Below are 6,961 nucleotides of genomic sequence, written 5' to 3' on the forward strand. Positions count from 1 at the left end.
AATCCCATGGACAGAGGAGCCTGGCGGGTTACAGTCCATAGCGTCACAAAAGTTGCACGCGACTAAGCCTCTAAACCACCACCACCATTTATGTTTCACCTTCTGTGCCACTGAAATCTGCAAACATGCAGGCAAGATAGAGCAATCCAGAGCCTATTGGTGTCATATATGGGACAAGGAGAATATAGCAGAATTTATAGTTTCCCTCTGAAGCCTGACTATGACTCAAATCTAATGAAGAGAAATAGAATTTGAGGTAGCCAATTAAATATGTGTATTCATTTAAGTACTATCTATCCGAAAGTCCCCAAACTTTAAAATGTTGGATTTTAGCTCTGCTGGAAGTTACTTGGGAAAGAAGTCAATTTTACTCTGTACTACTGGATAAAAAAAATCAGATAAAGTTGGAATGAGGACGAATTAAACAGACTAGGCAGCACTAGCCAACCCACGGCTAGTCAATATTTAACACCTCAAACGGCTTCTTGTTTTAAATCTTTTTACATTTTTAAATGTAAAATTTTAAATCTATTTTAAATCTTTTTACATATTTTTAAAAATATATTTTATTAATTTTTAGTAGATGCTTCATCCACTTCTCAATGCAAATGGTACAATATTACTAGCACTGAAAACAAGCTACTCACTCCTCTCTCCCATTATTTAGTTCTCCTTAATGGAAGCAAAACATGTCACTATGCCAACAGTGTTTTTTTTTTTTCCCCATACATTATCAGCAATATTTTATGCAGATTCAAGAAAACACAAAGACATGCATGTATATGTATAATTTTTCCATCTTTGTTTCTAAAAATTTTGGCTTACTAAGAAAATCTTCTGCACTGTGGGTTTTTTGTTTATTATTTCATTTTGTTTTGTTTTTTACTTAAAAACATACTCACAGTTTGGTTCTTTATTAATTCATGAAGACTTTCCTTACTTTTGGGCTTCTCAGTTTGCGCTAGTGGTAAAGAACCCACTTGCCAATGCAGGAGACATAAGAGACACGAGTTCTGCCCCTGGATCAGGAAGATCCCCTGGCGGAATGGCAGCGCACTCCAGTATTCTTGTCTGGAGAATCCCATGGACAGAGGAGCCTGGTGGGCTGCAGTCCACAGAGTTGCAAAGAGTTGGACACTACTGAAGCAACTTAGCATGCATGTTCCTTACTTTGACATAGCACATTATGTGGTTTACATGATTTATTAAACTAGTCTCATGGATTATTACTATAATTAGAGTATTTCTAAACTTTGTAGTAACCACAAACATATTTATTAATATATAATTCCACACAAAAATAAATGTATTTTTAAGATAAATTTCTAGAAATGGAATTGCCAGGTGAGAGAATATTTTATTTGCGAGTTTAATAGATCCTACATATTTGTTGTTGTTTTTATCATCGAGACTGTACCAGTTTGTTCTCTTAACTACAATAGCTATATTTATTTCTCATGTTCAGGAGCAGAAGCTCAGAGGCCTCCTCCACGTGGTTAGACCATGGTGAGGGGTGGTAGCAACTAGCAGAAAGGACTCTAGTCCTTCTAAACTTAGATGAGGCAGAAACCTGCATGAGTTGTACATTTGCAGTTTTAGCCACTGGAAAGAGTCAGTTTATTCAAAAAGTCCAGAAACTCATTCAATATCCACATGGAAGAGGGCTTGCAGCTGGAATTTTTATGAGCCCTGATTTTTAATAGACATTAACTCTTTTAATAGATATTAACTCATTTAATAGACAGAACAAACTAACTAACAAGTAGTAAGCTAACAAGTAGAGATAGATGAGTGCCGTGTTCTCACAACTAAGATTCACAGTTCTCTGAGGGCTAGAACAAGTAAAGTAATAGAGACGGTTAGAGAAAAAAAGTGTACTTTTCAATATTCACTAAAATAGGGAGAGCAGATGAAAAAAAAAAAAAAAAACTCTTTCCTTCTAGACCAAATCTTTACACCAGAAAATGTGGTGTCAGCAGATTTGAAAACATTAATCTTATTGTACTTCTCCATCAGAGTTCTTGAATGATCAGTTATATTGTTAGTGAGCAGTTATATTTTGAAAAGAATATTTTGTTCTGAGGGGCAGGTATTAACAGTGTGCTTAAAATTTTCAGTAAACCATGTTGTAAACAGATGTGCTGTCACCTAGGCTTTGCCCTTCTGTTTACAGTACAGAGCACAAACGAAGCAGGCTGAGCATAATTTTCAGGGCCCTAGAGTTTGGAAATGTTAAAGGAGCATTCATTTCAGCTTAAAATCGCAAGTTGCACTAGCCTCTAACAAGAGTCAGCATGTCCTTTGAAACTTTGAAGCCAGGCATTGACTTGTCCTCTCTAGTTAAGTGATAGATGGCATCTTCTTCTAATAAAAGCCTGTTTTGTCTACACTCCAAACCTCTGTTTAAAAGCGTAGCCACCTTCATTGTGTATCTCAGCTAGATCATCTGGATAACTTGCTGTAACTTTTATATTAGCACTTATTACTTCACTTTGGAGCTTCCCAGATGGCACTAGTGGTAAAGAAACCACCTGCCAATGCAGGAGTCATAAGAGATGTGGGTACAACCCCTGGGTTGGGAAGATCCTCTGGAGGAGGGTATGGCAATGAATTCCAGTATTCTTGCCTGGAGAATCCCATGGATAGAGGAGCCTGGAGGCTATAGTTCAAATGGTCACAAAGAGTCAGACATGACTTTAGTGACAGCACACACACTTCACTTTGCATTTTTATATTATAGAAAAGGCTTCTTTCCTTATAACTCATGAATCAACCTCTGCTAGCTTCATACTTTCCTTCTGCAGATTTCTTAGCCTTCTTAGAATTGAAGAATCAGGGCCTTGGTCTGGATTAGGCTTTGGCTTAATGAATATTGTGGGCTCCCTGGTGGCTCAGACAGTAAAGTGTCTGCCTGCAATGCGGGAGACCCAAGTTCGATTCCAGGGTCAGGAAGATCCCCTGGAGAAGGAAATGGCAACCCACTCCAGTACTCTTGCCTGGAAAATTCCATGGACGGAGGAGCCTGGTAGGGTACAGCTCATGGGGTCTCAGAGAGTCAGATACAACTGAGCGACTTCCCTAAGGAATGTTGTGGCTGGTTTGATCTTCTATACAGACCACTAAACGTTTCTCCATAGTAGCAAGTCTGCTGGCTTTCTTATCATTTGCATGTTCACTAGAGTAGCCCTTTTAATTTCCCTTAGAACTCCTTGAATTCACAACTTGACTGCAGCAAGAGGCCTAGCTTTCAGCCTATCTTGACTTTCAGCATGCTTTCCTCATTAAATAATCATTTCTAGCTTTTAATTTAAAATGAGATACAAGCAAATCTTCCTTTCACTTGTACACTTAAGAGGCCATTATAGGTTATTTAGTGGCGAAATTTCAATACAGTTGTGTCTCATGAAATGGGTTGGCCCAAGGTGAGGGAGAGAGATTGGGGAGCAGTCAGTCAGTGGAGAAGTCAACACACACACAGCATTTACTAGTTAAGTTCACAGTCTAAAATGAGTGTGATTCCTGGTGCCCCAAACCAATGACAGAAGTAACATCAAAGATCACTGATCACAGATCATCACAAGAAACATAATAATAATGAAGAGTCTACTATGGAAAACAGTGTGGAGATTCCTTTAAAAACTGGAAATAGAGCTGCTGTATGACCCAGCAATCCCACTGCTGGGCATATACACCAAAGAAACCACAATTGAAAGAGACATGTGTATCTCAATGTTCATCGCAGCACTGTTTATAATAGCCAGGATATGGAAGCAACCTAGATGTCCATCAGCAGATGAATGGATAAGAAAGCTGTGGTACATATACACAGTGGAGTATTAGCCATTAAAAAGAATACATTTGAATTAGTTAGAACTATGAGGTGGATTAGTTAGAACTATGAGAAAAATGAGGTGGATGAAACTGGAGCCTATTATACAGAGTAAGTAAGCCAGAAAGAAAAACACCAATACAGTATACTAATGCATGTATATGGAATTTAGAAAGATGGTAATGATAACCCTGTATGTGAGACAGCAAAAGAGACACAGATGTATAGAACAGTCTTCTGGACTCTGTGGGAGAGGGTGAGGGACGGATGGTTTGGGAGAATGGCATTGAAACATGTATAATATCATATATGAAACGAATCGCCAGTCCAGGTTTGATGCATGATACAGGATGCTCGGGGCTGGTGCACTGGGATGACCCAGAGGGAGGGTATGGAGAGGGAGATGGGAGGGGGGTTCAGGATTGGGAACACGTGTACAGCCGTGGCAGATTCATGTTGATGTATGGCAAAACCAATACAATATTGTAAAGTAATTAGCCTCCAATTAAAATAAATAAATTTATATTAAAAAATTAAATATTTTGAGAATTACCAAAATGCGACACAGAGGCACTAAATGAGCAAATGCTGGAAAAATGGTACCAGTAGATTTTCTTGATGGAAAGTTGCCACAAAACTTCAATTTGTTAAAAACAAAAACAGAATATCAGTGAAGATAAATAAAGCAAAAGACATTATAATGAAGTATGCCTGTAGTGACAGTGCTTGCCATTTTGGACAGGAATTAACTGGAAGTGGCATGGGGAGCTTATTGAGATAATAGCAATATTCTATATTCTAAGTATTAATTACACAAATATATATATATATATATATGTCAAAACTCATTTGTATAAAAACTGTGCTTTTAATCATATAAATTTATACTTCACTGAGGTAGAGTGAGTGAGAGAGGCAAAGACAGACAGACAGAGAGAGAGAGATCCTTCTGCCTCTCACTGTAGTTTTATTGTTTTGTGAGTTTGTATTATGTGGAGCTGTAGCAGTATATCACTACCATACAAGGAGTGAGCTAACACTCTAAGGAGAGCTAGAAAAACTAAATACATAAACAAATGAAAGGAACATGGACCTTGGTTGACATTATTCTGTTGCTTAACCAATCTTAAAGCTGAAGAATTCTGTAACTAATTATGTGAACTTCTTTCATTGTATGAGTCGTTTTGAGTTCGGTTTTCATCTCTTAGATCTGAAAGTATACTAAGTGATAGAAGTTTTAAAATATGATGGAATATATATGTATATGTTATAACCATATTTATCTACTGCTTACATAAACATAAAATCAACCACATAAAATGAAAATATTTCAGCTTTAATTTACGGACTTGAATTCAGTACTGCTTAACATTCAAGGACCATACTTCATTTTTTGCTTCTATACGAAAAATGCAACTATCAAACAATTTTCCTGATGCCTTTAACTAGTTATAAAGAATACAGGGGTAACTATTATCATGTACATTAATGTCTCTGAGCTATCTTTCTGATGTAGGATACTTAAGGAACTAGAAGTTCAAAGCTCTCCAAAAGAAATGCTTTATATAGACATAGGGCACACTGGATAGTGTCTCCTGACAGGTCTGGCATGGTCTGAAAAGCTAGGGTGTTACAAAGAGGGTGCCATCTGTTTTCTCTTTTTAGTTTCTAAATGAATTTGAAAAGATGTTTGATGACAAAATATGATCTTTGACAATAAATAAATAAATTGGAAAACATAATGCTTCTAGACAAAATATGACAAAAATATAAGTGAAATCTTTCTCTCCCAAAATACTGCCAAGAGCAAAGATTTTATATCGGGATAGGGAGGTGTACATTGATACTATTCCACTCGATAGGTGGGGAGACAATGGTAAGAGATAAAGTAAACAAATCTGATTTCCTGTAAATGCATAAAATATTTTAGAATAATCATGTCCTTAACCAATTCTAAATCTTAATGTAAGTAGAAATTGACATGCTGTTTTAAATTGTATTCCATCTACCTTGATTAACAATGTTATAACTTTTTGATATAAACAAAAATGTTAATTTAAATGGGTTAAGTCAAGAGAAAGCAGATGATGCTGTGTAGCAAATTGGCCCATTGTTCCAAAATTTATAAAGTGTTATTTGTATTTTCTATGAGTATTGATACCCCTTATGACTTTACCTGTGTAACCTAACAAGAATATGGTCATGTCCATAGTTATGGCCTATAGTTATGCCCCATAGTTATGGGACTTCCTGGGTGATGCTAGTGGTAAAGAACCTACCTGCCAATCCAGGAGACATAAGAGACATTGTTTCGATCCCTAGGTTAGGGAATATCCCCTGGAGGAGGGCATGGCAACCCACTCCAGTATTCTTGCCTGGAGAATCCCATGGACAGAGGAGCCTGGAGGGCTATAGTCCATGCATGGGGTTGCAAAGAGTTGGACAAGACTAAAGCAACTTAACACACACCCATGGTTATGGGCAAAACTTCAGCCATTGTTTTTACATGGCACAATTTCATGCATACCAGGATCAGCAGCGCTCTCTCCTTATGGATGTCACACTGGATGTCCCTACTTACCACCAATGAAAAGTGCATTCCGACTTCCCAACCAGACCAATTACCCTCCATAACCTGCTTTACTCTTTTATTTTCTTCTTTCACCTTTTAACATTCTACATAATCTACATCCTTTAAAGTTTATTAATGATACTGTATTTCCCATACTGCCATTCAAGCTCTACAAAGGCAGGGTTTTGTCTGTTTTGTTTCCTGAATTATCCCAAATACCTTGAACAGTACCTGAAACATATTGCTCTATAATAAATATTCATCCAATGTTGAATAACTGTGGTAAATTCTGAAAGAGATGGGAATACCAGACCACCTGACCTGCTTCTTGAGAAATCTGTATGCAGGTCAGGAAGCAACAGTTACAACTGGACATTGAACAACAGACTGGTTCCAAATAGGGAAAGGAGTACATCAAGTCTGTATATTGTCACCCTACTTATTTAACTTAGACGCAGAGTACATCATGAGAAATTCTGGGCTGGAAGAAGCACAAGCTGGAATCAAGATTGCCGGGAGAAATATCAATAACCTCAGATATGCAGATGACACCACCCCTA

The sequence above is a fragment of the Bison bison genome, unplaced genomic scaffold, assembly GCF_000754665.1.
Source record: "Bison bison bison isolate TAMUID 2011002044 unplaced genomic scaffold, Bison_UMD1.0 scf7180017864451, whole genome shotgun sequence".
Lineage (NCBI taxonomy): Eukaryota > Metazoa > Chordata > Mammalia > Artiodactyla > Bovidae > Bison > Bison bison.